At 50.8% G+C, this 13442-nt stretch overlaps 1 pseudogene; it reads right to left on the bottom strand.

The window, feature by feature from the left end:
• Positions 1–1246: 1246 nt before the first annotated feature.
• Positions 1247–3128, bottom strand: LOC127484631 (guided entry of tail-anchored proteins factor CAMLG pseudogene; annotated as a pseudogene).
• Positions 3129–13442: the final 10314 nt, after the last annotated feature.

A 13442-nucleotide genomic window follows, 5' to 3' on the forward strand; every position in this document is an offset into this window, starting at 1 on the left:
GTGGAGCAGCTGGGACTTGAACTGGCGTCCATATGGGATGTTGGCACTGCAGGCTGTGGCTTTACCTGCTATGCCACAGTGCTGGCCTCGAGTGTACTATCTCTTTAAATACATTTTTCCTTTCTGCACCTTTGCCTATGTCTCTGCTTTGAATTCTTCTTTCACGCCTGAGACAAGAACTTGGGAATAAACCCGATGCCCCCGCAACACCTGATTTCAAGCTGATGCGCTGATGGCTCTCTTCGTCTATACCATGTGACTCTTCCCTCTCTTTCCACAGATAGAGCCATGGCCACGGTTTTGGCTTAATCACACGCAGCGTAGCTCAGGCGTGTGGCGAGGTGAACTTAGGTGAAGGAAGAGTCAGCTCACTGTGCCAGGACACTAGCGACTTCTCATACGTGTGTGCTGACCCTGGACCCTCTGAGCACTTGCCTTGGGTCCCCCAAGACTCTACAGTTGATGTCCTAGGTGTACCAAGGACTTGGCTCTGGGTGCCACCTGGATGCGGGTGGGAGTTCCGGAGTGGAGCATGGTGCTAGAAGACGTTCTAGATCACGCCTGCACAGGGGTCAGTTTTCCTTTGCATCTCCCTTGCAGAGCAAACTCGCAGTCCCGAGCCACTGGCCTTTCTGGGCGACTGATCGCACAGTTCCTACCTCGCTCTCTCATTCCCTCCCTGTTTTCCAATTCCCTGTTTCCAGCTCTGTTTTCCAACCAGGTATTTTCTTTATTGATCATTTACATTCCAATTTACCTTCCAAATTCTTATTTATTTGAAAGGGAGAGAGAGGAGAGAGAGAGAGAGGTCTTGCATCTGTTGATTGATTCCCCAAATGTCCACAATAGCCCTGCCTAGCCAGGAGCCCAAAACTCCAAGTTTCCCCCATGGGTGGCAGGGACCCACCAACCCGAGCCGTCACTGCTGCCTCCCAGGGTGCACATTAGCAGGAAGCTGGAGTTGGGAGTGGAGTCGGGGTAGGAGTCAGGACTCAAACCCAGAAGCTGTGAGAGGGGACACTGGCATCAGCTGGGCCAGATGTCCACTCCTAAATGGAAATCTCCATAAGATGTAGTGTGCTGATTAAATAAGGTTTCAACAATTTACCCCGACTTTCTGACAGTATTGTGGAAATTAATATCAACAGCAAAGCTCTGAGTGATAGAAAACAGAGTCGATGAAGGCTTAAAGCTGGATGAAGAAGCAGGAGGCTGGTGTGCAGCCCAAACACTTCACGGAGGGGAGAAGTAGAATCTGGGGCCTGGGTCACTGGGGTCTTAGCTATACAAGGTACCCCCCTCACACAGCCCAGGCAAAAGAAGATTTCTAGGAACACCTTTGACCATGATTTTAACTGCCATAGATTCACAATTATCTCATGTCATAAAGTGTTTGTAGAGAGCTGGTTCACTTCCCACATGGCCTCAGTAGCCGGAGCTGAGCTGATCTGAAGCCAGGAGCCAGGAGATTGGGCCATCTTCTGTTTTCCCAGGCCGTAGCAGAGAGCTGGACTGGAAGAGGAGCAACCGGGACTAGAACCAGAGCCCATGGGGTGCCGGCATTGCAGGAGGAGGATTAACCAAGTGAGCCACAGCGCTGGCCCATGTAATGTCTTTTTTACATTTCAGTTTCTGATCTTTTTGGTATACATCCTGGCTTATGGTAGAAGGAATGGTTCCAACTGTATCTTTTCCTTTATGGTTACCTGGTCTCTCTCTTTTAGCTCCTTTCATTTGTAAAATGGCTTCATTTCTCAGGACAGATTGACACAAACACAAGAACAGTCAGAGGACTCCCTGAGACCCTTGTTTATCTGCTCTCCTAAAAGCACTAGCTCAGCCCCCAAACGCAGAATTACAGATCTGAGAAGGCGGGAAAGGCGTGGCCTGGAGACTCTATGTAAAGTAAGAAAAATCAACTCATGACACTGGGATTCCAGTCTTTGTGCCAGTACAATACAGCCCCAGGCCTTTTAAATCAGGGGACCTGCCATTTCATGCCTAATAATAAAGTGGCTTCACTAACCCGAAAGAGTAGTGGAATTCCATAAGCTAGTTTGCCTTCTTTAAGGACGCCGCGACATGGAAGAGAAACTGGGATCCTGTGAGCTCCTTCTGCCATCTGCAGGCATCGCGGTCCTTCAGAGCCCAGCAGCCGAGCCGTGACGAAAGATCACCGTGAATGAGTGGACAGAGATCTGTGAAGACTTCCCGCGTTTTGCCACAGGTATCCATTGCTCCATTTATCATTCAGCCGGAATTCCAGATAACAGAAGTGCAGCAGCCCCCGCTGTTGTCTCGCTCTTCTTTTCACTCTTGGGACAATGCTTGACCTGTGCCCTAGACGCGAGCTGTAAGAAACGCAACTGCAGCAAACGTGGAGAAGTATTTGCAAACAGAAGCTCTGACGGCAAGAGCGAGAGGAGCCCCCGCCACCGATCGAAGCACTCGGGGCGAGCCGAATTCGTCTGTTGCACTTGCTTCGTCCTGACTGGGTGTTTCGTCCTTAGCTTCATTGCTTCCTCAGCTCTGGAGAGGCACCGTTCCAGCCCACGGTGAGAAGCCCTCTGCACGCTGTGTGCTGCCAGGTCGCCTCTGGTCCACACTCAGGTGGCTCACCAGAGTCCAGTTTGTCTCCCAGCTGAGTCCCCTTACCTCGGCCACACCGTCCTGCGGGTCGGTGTGACCGAATCACCCAGCAGCACTCGCTGTGGAATGCTGTAAGGGTTCGGTTTCTCCCTGTCCTGCTGCTTTGATTTTGCCTGACTTTCTCCTCCCATGCCGCTCCCAGGCCTGTGACAACCCACGAAGCTGTTGATGCGCTGGTCCGAGCGCGCCAGCAGCTTTCTCCACCCTGGGTCGGTCCCCGCTCCACGCCTCAGGCACAGTTTGGTTTCATCTAACATAGATAATGAACCATGATATTACTATAACTACATTACCACTAGATTACCATTAACGAGAGTCCATACTTTCTTAAGCTTTCCTTAGGATTCCTAAGGAATGCGTCAGAGATAAAGTGCCGCTCTCATGCCTTTATATCAAGGGTCCATTCTGTCAACGGACCTTGATCCCCCGGACCAAAGGAACCCTGTTTGGTTTCTTCACTCTGAAGTTCCTTTTCTTCCTCTCCTCCCCTTATAGCACCTTCTTTGGAAGGACATCACGGTGCCCCACACTCACGTAGTGGGAAGCTGTGTTCCACCTTGTGGAGGGCAGCGTGTTCCATATTCTGCGTGGGATGCCCGTCTCTTCTCTAACATCTGTATTATTTATTCTGCTATTTATTTATATCAGTAGAGAGTCTGATTTTATACTTGTGGTTAGTCCAGTACTGGCTTATCTTGTTGATCCAATTGTTCCAGGCTGGGCATTGGTCGCTCTTTCAGTTGGTTCCCGTGTCCCTTCGACATCATGGTGCGTGTGTGCGTGTGTGTGCGTGTGTGTGCGCGTGTGTGTGCACTGCCTTTCTTTCTAGATGTTCTGAGCTCATCATTTGTTTCCTGTCTGAGTCTTAGAAGTAGGGTTTTCAGAATTTTTCCTAGTGCCTTTGTTGGAGGACAGTATTAGAAAAAAGAGTTGGTGACAATCCCTTCTGGGCCTCCCCGCTTTCTCAGGGTACTGTTTTCTTCCTTCTTCACTCGTTGCCTGGATCCCGTAGGCTGGACATTTCTGTTGCACCTTCTTCAATGTCCTCACCCCTGCCGTGCCCTGGCCATGCAGTGTGCTTGAGCACACAGTCATCATCTTGGACCCCTTTGACTTCGCTCCTGCCCTGAGGTTGCCAGGTGCTGAGATGCGTTGAGGTCTCAGCCTGGCTGGACACATTTCCCATTCGCTCTGAGGCTGTTCCATGCCACTGTGCCCGTCCTCCGCCCTACCTCCTGAGCTTAGCAAGGATCATGGCCTCCCACTTCACCAAGAAAGTGGCAGCCAGTAGGGGGCGCAGTCTCTAAATTTCCCTCCCTGCAGTTCCAAACTCAGCTGACCTTTTTTTATCTACCTGCCCACCCTCCCTGCCCTTCCCCCTCCCTGCCCTTCTCTTTTCTCATCTCAGACATACTTTTCTTTTTTTTTTCCCAAAGAATTATTTAATGAGTACCAATTTGATAAGTACAACTTTAGGAATACAGTGATTCTTCCCACCATACCCGCCCTCCCACCTCCACTCCCACCCCACCTCCTCCTCCCTCTCTCATTCTCAGTCCCAGTCTCCATTAAGAGTCATTTTCAGTTAACTTTATACACAGAAGACCAACTCTATGCTAAGTAAAGATTTCAACAATTTGCACACACAGACACACACAAAAAACCCTGAGAACAAGTTTTACAGTTACTTCTCATAGTACAACTCATTGAGGACAGAGGTCCTGCATGGGGAGTAAATGCACAGTGATTCCTGTTGTTAATTTAACAATTATCACTCTCACGTATGACGTCAGTGATCACCCGAGGCTCTAGATATGAGCTGCCAAGGCTATGGAAGCCTTTTGAATCCACAATCTCCGTCAGTATTTGGGCAGGGCCATAGCACAGTGGACATTCTCTCCTCCCTTCAGAGAAAAACACCTCCTTCTTTGAGGCCCCTTCTTTCCACCGGGGTCTCTCTCCGAGACCCTTCATGGAGGACATTTTTTTTTTTTTTGCCACAGAGACAGCCTTTTCTGCCTTCCCTCCACGCCAATACCTGCGCCAGCTCAGATCACCGGGAGGAGGTTTCTGTCTTTGTCTCAGCTGCTCTAGAACTTGCTTCAGCAATGATGCACTTCCATGCACCCCCAAATGCTGCTGCACCTGCGCCTTTGTCTCTTTGCCCACAGCCGTGCCCGTGCCTGCCTCACCCTGAGCACACCCACCTGCAGGAGGTCCTCACCTCTTCTCTACTCTACCATTTCCCCTTCCTCCTTCCCTTCTTCTACCCCACTTTCGGAGAAAGCAAACTCCGTTAGCCAGATCATGGCCATAAACTTGTTTCTGTCTTTTCTGCCGCTTTTACAAGACCATGTCCAGCGATGTGCCACTGTCCTATGGGATCCCTTGCGGGACAGCCCTGCCCCTCCAGCCTCCTCCTCCTTCCAGGTTTCCAGGACAGGTGCGCCCCCTCCCAGTTCTCCTCTGCCTCTCTCTCTGCTCCACCTTGGCCTGTTTCCTTGGACCCTCTTTCTGGGGCTCTTCCTGAAACATCAGGCTGCCCGTTTTGATTCTCAGCCCTGTTCTCCCCGCACCTCCACTTCCCACTAGAGGAGATCATCGACTTTGAGGATTCGGAAAACACCCATCAGTGGTCCTCATCCTTGACAGAGCATCTGAATCCCCTGTGGAATTCCAGGTCCTTTGCTAGATCCATCAGATTTCCCGTAGACTCAACCCAGGTATCTCTGTTATCAGATCTCCCGAGGGGGTGGAGATCTCTGACTTCTGGGTTAATGATTCCCTGGAGGATCCCCCCACGCACTTCTCTCTGCTGAGCTCCAAACACATATTCCCATCTACTTAGAAGAACCTCGGGTTGGTGGGCCTGCAACAGAACTCCTCCTCCCCGGTCCCCCAGTCTCGCAGCGATCCGTGCCCTTCCAGCCCTTCTCTAAGACAGAACAGATACTCACCCTTGGCTTGGCTCCCCCTGCACCCCACTCCCACAGCCAGTTGCTGAACATGCCCTGCTCATTCTCAAATATTTCTCCGGCTCTCTGTCTCCTGGCCATTGCTTTAGGTCAGGTGCTCACCATCCTGCATCTGCGCTGTAGATTACGCCCCTCACTGGTCCGTCGCCTGTGGTTTTTCCACTCCTTGAACTCAAGCTTCCCTATTTTTCCATTTAGAATGCAAATCTAATGATCTTCTTCTTCCACTGTGAAAAGTCCTAGGACAGCCATCCCCCACCTGCTGGCTGTGCTCCAAGGGAATTCTTCAGCCCCTCGCATCAGAACGTGCTGTGCACTTGTTAAAAGGTCCATTCCATTTGGGGAGTGAAACAGAGGGTGGAAGGTCTCTCCCCCCCACCTCTCTCTGTTACTTTGCCTTTCAAATAAATAAATAAATCTCGGACAAATGCAGCTAGGCTTCAGCACAGACCCTGCCTTGCTGAAGAAGCTCCCTGGCAGGTCCTGACGTTCGCTGGGACTCCAGGAAGAAGGCCAACCTCCGGACCTGGCCCATAAAGCTGTTGCACGCCTGGGTGCCAGCGCTGGACGGCTTGGCCTCCATGGATCTCCGCGATGACCAATTAGCAAGCCCATGTCCTCCCTACCAAGGATTAAGGTCTTGCTCTGCTGGTCCACTTCCTTTCCCTTGAAAATGCCTTGCCCTCGGCTGTCTCTGTCTCCTTGCTCCTCTGCCCAGCTCCGAGAAACAAAGACTCAGGGTATCTAAAGCCGAGCAAGACCCCAGTTAAGCACAGGTTTGTCTTACCCCTAAGCACTGGCCGTGCTGGTTCTGGGGACTGATAAATGAGCTGAGTCAACACTCCACACCAGCCCAGCTCGGGCTCCTCCCTCCAGAGCCCCTCTCATCCAGGGGTCATGCACGTCCTTTTATCTTCACTTTAAACGGAAAATATCTACTCTTCCTCCCCGTCCAGAGGTCAGCCTGTTTTCCCCTTGCCCACCTCCTCCCATCAAGTTGCAAAGAGGCCCTGTGATGAATGAGAAGGGAAAGCGGAAGGAGAGGGAGGGAGGAGAGGGAGGGGAGGCAGAAGCAAGACAGGGTGAGGTGGAGTGCGAGCCGAGCGCCAGACCTTAATTTAATCACAGGCCCCATGCTCAATTGAACAGACACAAGGGCTCAGAATGGGTCCCTGGGTGGCGGTGGGGCAATCAGCCCGCTGCAGTTGCTGGGCAAGCATTAATTGCAGATGACAATGTGTAAACAGTGGGGAAGAATGGGGTGTGCAGGTGTGAGCGGCTGGGGCCGGCCCGGGCTGTTTTCACACACACTGCGGCTCCTCCAGGCTCCTCCACCACTGACCTGCTCCCAGATCTGGCTGAGTGGCTACAGTTGGGAGACTGTTGACCGTGTTGGAGCTCAGTGTCCAGCAAGTAGCCGGGGGCAGCGTGGAAGAAGGGAGGCATTGAGAGGGTAGAGGCCTGGGTGATGACCTAGGGGTTGCATGTGTGTGTGTGTGTGTGTGTGTGTGGTGTGCTGCCTGTGCCTGACCTAGACCGCAGCCTGGCCACTGGCTGTCTGGACAGCAAGGCAGGATGTTCAATAACAACGAAAGGTGTCAGGTTCTGCCATCCACCTCGGCAAAGGGAGCCAGCTGGCTGGGAAGCTGGAGAGAGTTCCCAGATGCCCTGTCTTCCTCTGTCTCCCAGCTGAGCTCTGAATGAGCTTGGGGAAGGCTGGGCAAGTCTGAGGCCCCCCTGAACCTGCACGGGAACCCTTTGTCTGATTAGGGAGGGAGTGTTGTTGGAGCCAAGTGGTGGGGGAGTGGGAGAGTTGCTGAAAGAGAAGTCCAGAGAAGCCTGGATATCTGAATATCTTTCATCCACAAAGTTCAAGGCTCTTTTCCAAACTATCTCTGCAAGCAAGCGCTGAAAATGAGGTGCAGAGTGTAGAAGAGGTGTGATTCTGGAAAGAGCCACTTAGAGCAAGCCCCACTAGGTGTCATAGAATGATGACATCACACCATATAATAATGATGAGGGGCTGGCACTATGGCATAGTGGGCTGAGCCTCCATCTGTGGCGCCAGCATCCCATGTGGACACCAGTTCGAGTCCCGGCTGCTCTACTTCTGATGTAGCTCCCTGCTAACGGCCTGGGAAAGTAGTAGAAGATGGCCCAACTTCTTGGGCCTCTGCACCCACATAGGAGACCTTGAAGAAGCTCCTGGCTTCAGATCAGCCCAGCTCTGGTTGTTGTGGCCATTTAGAGGGTGAACCAGTGGATGGAAGACCTTTCTCTCTGTCTCTCCTTCTCTCTGCCTGCACCTCTGCCTCTCAAATAAATAACTGAATCTTTAAAAAAAAGTGATGATGATAATTGTTACTATGAATGCTATTTATTGAGCTGTAATTAAGTGTTAGACACGCTGCTCAACACACTACTTACACCAGAGCACTTCTACAGGTTTGCACACAAAAAACCCAGGAATGAAATGGTAAGTTGATTTTGCTGCAAAATATTTTGAAATCCATGCATAGCTTTTTCATTCTATACATTTTCCATGAGCATTTGAGGGTCTGGGTTTGCTTCATGTGCAGCTTCCTGTTTCTCTTGTCCTCATAGCTCTATTGCAATTCTCTGGGAACAAAGGCAATACTCCCCCCCCCCCCATTTATCTTTCCTCTCCCATGATCCTTGGAATGAGAGATCCTCAGGAATCCTGGAGGTTCAGGCTTCATCTGTGGGCAGCGAGGGCCACAGACTATTTGAGATAGGTGGTTGTCCTTGGGGCTCAGAAAGATAATACTGCCCTCCACTAATGGCTCAGAGAATGGAGGGATGACTTGGAAGTAGAGTTTGAAGGAGTTGTGACAATGGAGTGAGGAGGGAGGAGGGGCTGAGCTGTGTGGACAGGTAGAGGCTTGGGGAGGAGCGGGCAGATTTGAGAGCCATGGAGGAGATGGATCCTCAGGGCTTGAGGCCTGGGAGGCAATGGGGAGTGAAGGGCCGGGGTTCTGGTCGGTGCGACTGGCTGGAGTGTGCAGGCAGCACCCGTGTTCCTGGTAGGGGTACAGTGGAGGAGTCGCTTTGTGGGCGAAGATGATGAGCTCTGATGATGACTGTGCACTCAACAAGGTGGTAGTGAAGAACTGAGACCCCAAAGTCCCCATGGAGACTTTCTGGGAGAGGTTCCGAGCGCTAGGTTCCCCGTGTCTGTTTCTTGGCTAAGGGCCAAGGTGAGTGCTACAGGGTGACGGGTGCTCCTGGGTGATGCCCATCTCATTCTGAACACCTGCTGGGCCTGGCCCTGAGCTGGGGAGAAGGCAGGGTAAACCGACCACACAAGCTGCCGACAGGCTCAGAGGAGGAAAGAAAATGAAGCTGGCTCTAAAACAGCTCACGCACATCCAAGAAACGATGCCAACGGAACTCACTACCATGGATCTGGGTTTTCTTTGGGTTGTCTGTTCAGTCCCTCCCCCTAGCTTGTTTTTATTTTCTGTTTGAGAGAGAAAGATTAATGGCTTTTTTTCCCTAAGGCTGAGGCACTTGAAATGAGATTAAAAACTTAAGTGACTGGGCCGGCGCCACGGCTCACTTGGCTGATCCTCCACCTGCAGCACCGGCAACCCTGGTTCTAGTCCCAGTCGGGGCACTGGATTCTGTCCCGGTTGCTCCTCTTCCAGGCCAGCTCTCTGCTGTGGCCCGGGAGTGCAGTGGAGGATGGCCCAAGTGCTTTGGCCCTGCACCCGCATGGGAGACCAGGAGGAAGCACGTGGCTCCTGGCTTCGGATTGGCACAGCGCACCGGCTGCAGCAGCCATTCGGGGGGTGAACCAACGGAAGGAAGACCTTTCTCTCTCTCTCTCTCTCTCTCTCTCTCTCTCTCACTGTCTAACTCTGCCTGTCAAAAAACAAAACAAACAAACAAACAAACAAAAAAAACAAAAACAAACCCAAAAACTTAAATGACTTTCCAATCGAAGGAAAGTGAATGGTGAATCAGAATTTAAAAACCCGGTTGAGAAGCCAGATATTATACTATTTGTGTTTGAGGGTCCTTTGCCTTTTTTAGATTCTTTTGAATTGTTGATCTATGTATTTGAGAAGCAGAAACAGACAGAGAGGGAGAGAGGGAGAGAGAGATGGAGGGTGAAGAGGGAGAGAGAGAGGGAGGGAGGGAGAGAGCTAGCTCTATCCACTGGTTCACCCCCCAAGTGCCTGCCACAGCTGGAGCTGTAGTGGGCCAAAGCCTGCATCGAAGCTGGGAATGGGGAACTCAGTCTGGGTCTTTCATGTGGGTGGCAGAGACCCCCTTACTCAATCCATCACCACAACCACCCAGGTTCTGCATTAACAAGAAGCTGGGGTCAGGAACCAGAGGCAAGTATTGAACCCAAGTACTCTAATATAGGATATGGGCATCCAGACCAGAGTCTTGACCTCTGGGCTGGAGCCCATTCCTTTAGTTTTTAATAATGATTTCTAGGTTAGTGATTATGGATCCAGAGCCTGAGATCATATCCCCACTCTACCACTTGCCAGCTGCCTGACTTGGGGCAAATTAAGTTCTCTATGCCTCAGTCTCCTCACCTACAAAATGGGTATAATAATACCTTCGACAGGGCACATTTGTTGGGATCAGATGAGTTCATACATAAGCTTGCTGGTAGTCAGCACAAGTTTATATCATTACGAGCACTCGGGGCTTCCAGACCCTCTTTGAGCCTTAGGGCTTCTTGGGGAGCACTCTTGGTTTCCTGCTCCATTGGGCCTTGTCCAGGCAGTCAGATACGTTTCTTGAGCTCTTAAGATGAGGTTTAAACAGAGAGCTGGATGGTCTGCAATTCATTGTCCCTGACTTCTCACCAAGGAGGCTTTAGTGCTAGGGCCAGACTTGGCAGTGGCTCCTCCATGTTGGTGTTTCTTGAATTAGTTATCAAAACTGATGGGTAGTTATAGATTAGCAACTTAATTTGTCAAGTAGGGATATTATTGTTATTAAGATTTATTTATTTGGAAAGCAGAGTTATATAGAGAAGGAGACAGAGAGAGAAATATTCTCCATCTCTCCATCTGCTGATTCACTCCCCAAAGGGCCACAATGCTGAAGCCAGGAGACTGGAATTCTATCTGGATCCCCCATGTGGGTAGTAGTGGGTCAAGCACTTGGGCCATCTTCTGCTGCTTTTCTAGGTGCATTAGCAGGGAACAGGACCAGAAATGGAGCAGCCAGGACTCAAACCGGTGCCCATACGGGATGCCAGCATCGCAGGTGGAAGCTTAACCCACTGTGCCACAAGGCTGGCCTCACAAGTAGGGATATTCAAGAAAGAATCATCACCATTTCATATTACATTTTTTTTGACAGGCAGAGTGGACAGTGAGAGAGAAAGACAGAAAGAAAGGTCTTCCTTTTTGCCATTGGTTCACCCTCCAATGGCCGCCGCCGGCGCGCTGCGGCCGTCGCACTGCGCTGATCTGAAGCCAGGAGCCAGGTGCTTCTCCTGGTCTCCCATGGGGTGCAGGGCCCCAAGTACTTGGGCCATCCTCCACTGCACTCCCTGGCCACAGCAGAGAGCTGGCCTGGAAGAGGGGCAACCGGACAGAACCCGGTGTACCGGTGCTGCAAGGCAGAGGATTAGCCTAGTGAGCCACGGCGCCGGCCCTCATATTACATTTTAGCACCAACATGTTGAAGGGGGCATAGAACAGTGATGGTTTTGGTCACCAAGCATCCGTTCTCCAGTTTTTCAGTGTGTCCATCTCTGTCCCACAATGAGCTCCTGACTCAGAGCTGAAGCACGTGGCAGATTTTAAATCAGTGAGGGCTTCTTGACATAGGGCTCAACCAGAAGTCAAGAGGCCCATGGGACTTCCTGGGAGTATGGGAAGAAGCACTGTTTCTTTCTGCTGAACTCTAACCAGACAGGACACAGTGGTGGAGGCCTTGCTCATATTGTTATCATGTAGAACCCAAGGCAGAGCCAAAAAGGTAGCATTATCGGAGCACTCAGTGCCACCAGCCTGATGCCCCTGGCTTTTATTTTTAAAATACTCCCTTTTATTAATAGCTCTCCCATTATTAATAGCTTACAGTAGTAGAAGATGCTTGTCATAATCAATACACTGATATTGATGCCTTATTACAAAATAAAGCTTATCTATTACTCGGGTTTTCTTAGTTTTCTCTACTTCCCGTTTGCTGTCCCAGGGTCCCATCTAGGACACTATGCAGTTGCCATGTTTCATGAGGCTCCTCTCGGTTGAGATAGTTTCAGATTTTCCTATTTTTTGGTGATTTTGACAGTTTTGAGTAGTGGTAAGGTATTTTTGCAAAAATGCTCATCGGTTGGAATTTGTATGACATTTTCCTCATAATTAGACAACTATATTGGTTGCAGGGAACCGAGTGCTTGAGTCATTCATTACCTGCTGCCTCCTAGGGTGTGCACTGGCAAGAAGCTGGAATGAGGAGGGAGGCTGGGACTGGAACCCAGGAGCTCCATATTGGGATGTGGATCTCCTGAGTAGCATCTTTTTTTTTTTTTTTTTTACAGGCAGAGTTAGACAGTGAGAGAGACAGAGACAGAGAGAAAGGTCTTCCTTCCGCTGGTTCACCCCCTGAATGGCTGCTACAGCTGGCGTGCTGCACCAATCCAAAGCCAGGAGCCAGGTGCTTCCTCCTGGTCTCCCATGCAGGTGCAGGGCCCAAGCACTTGGGCCATCCTCCACTGCACTCCCGGGCCACAGCAGAGAGCTGGCCTGGAAGAGGAGCAACAGGGACAGAATCCAGCACCCCAACCGGGACTAGAACCCGGTGTGCCGGCGCCACAAGGCGGAGGATTAGCCTAGTGAGCCGCGGCACCGAACCGAGTAGCATCTTAACCACTACATCCAATGTCCACTACCCCCACCTCCATGTCTTTAGTAAAGTATTTAAGTGCAAATCCTCCACCTTGCGGCGCCGGCACACCGGGTTCTAGTCCCGGTTGGGGCGCCGGATTCTGTCCCGGTTGCCCCTCTTCCAGGCCAGCTCTCTGCTATGGCCAGGGAGTGCAGTGGAGGATGGCCCAGGTGCTTGGGCCCTGCACCCCATGGGAGACCAGGAAAAGCACCTGGCTCCTGGCTCCTGCCAGGATCAGCGCGGTGCGCCGGCTGCAGCGGCGGCCATTGGAGGGTGAACCAGCGGCAAAGGAAGACCTTTCTCTCTCTGTCTCTCTCTCTCACTGTCCACTCTGCCTGTCAAAAAAAAAAAAAAAAAAAAAAAGTATTTAAGTGCAGACTCCTGGGTGTTTCTTTTATATTTGACTTGTTATCTAATACTGCTTAACTTTGTTGCTGAAATTGCTGCAGCCCTGAGCATTGGGAGATCTTTGAGTTGGCTACTGTGTCCCTTTGACAAGCCTCTCTCCCATTGCCACCCGCGCTTTGTGGTCAGCTAGATTTTTCAGCTCACATGAACTATCAATTCCTCTGTAATCTAATTCAGTTTAAGTTAAGTGTTCTGTCACCTGTAACCAAAGGATTCTTAACAAATCTTTAAAGAAGAGAAGCATCCTTATTAGGTAGAACATTTCATCTTGTTATTGTTATTATATACAAAAACCTTGCATTGTTTTTTATGTCAATGCTGCTGAATGATGATTTTAGATTGGAAAACACAGATCTTCATTGGGCTGTGGTGAGCACTTGCTGGGCACTGAAACAATTATAGTAGGCTCAGGAGACTGAGGCTGGGTGCAGTTCAAGTTCCAGCCTTGTGAGCTTGGGCTCCTCACCTAACCCCTGAGCTGGAAAAGGATCAGGTGGCACCATTTACTCTGATGTGATCCAG

The sequence above is a fragment of the Oryctolagus cuniculus genome, chromosome 20 (genome assembly GCF_051225735.1).
Source record: "Oryctolagus cuniculus isolate XC-2025 breed Fujian yellow rabbit chromosome 20, ASM5122573v1, whole genome shotgun sequence".
Taxonomy (NCBI): domain Eukaryota; kingdom Metazoa; phylum Chordata; class Mammalia; order Lagomorpha; family Leporidae; genus Oryctolagus; species Oryctolagus cuniculus.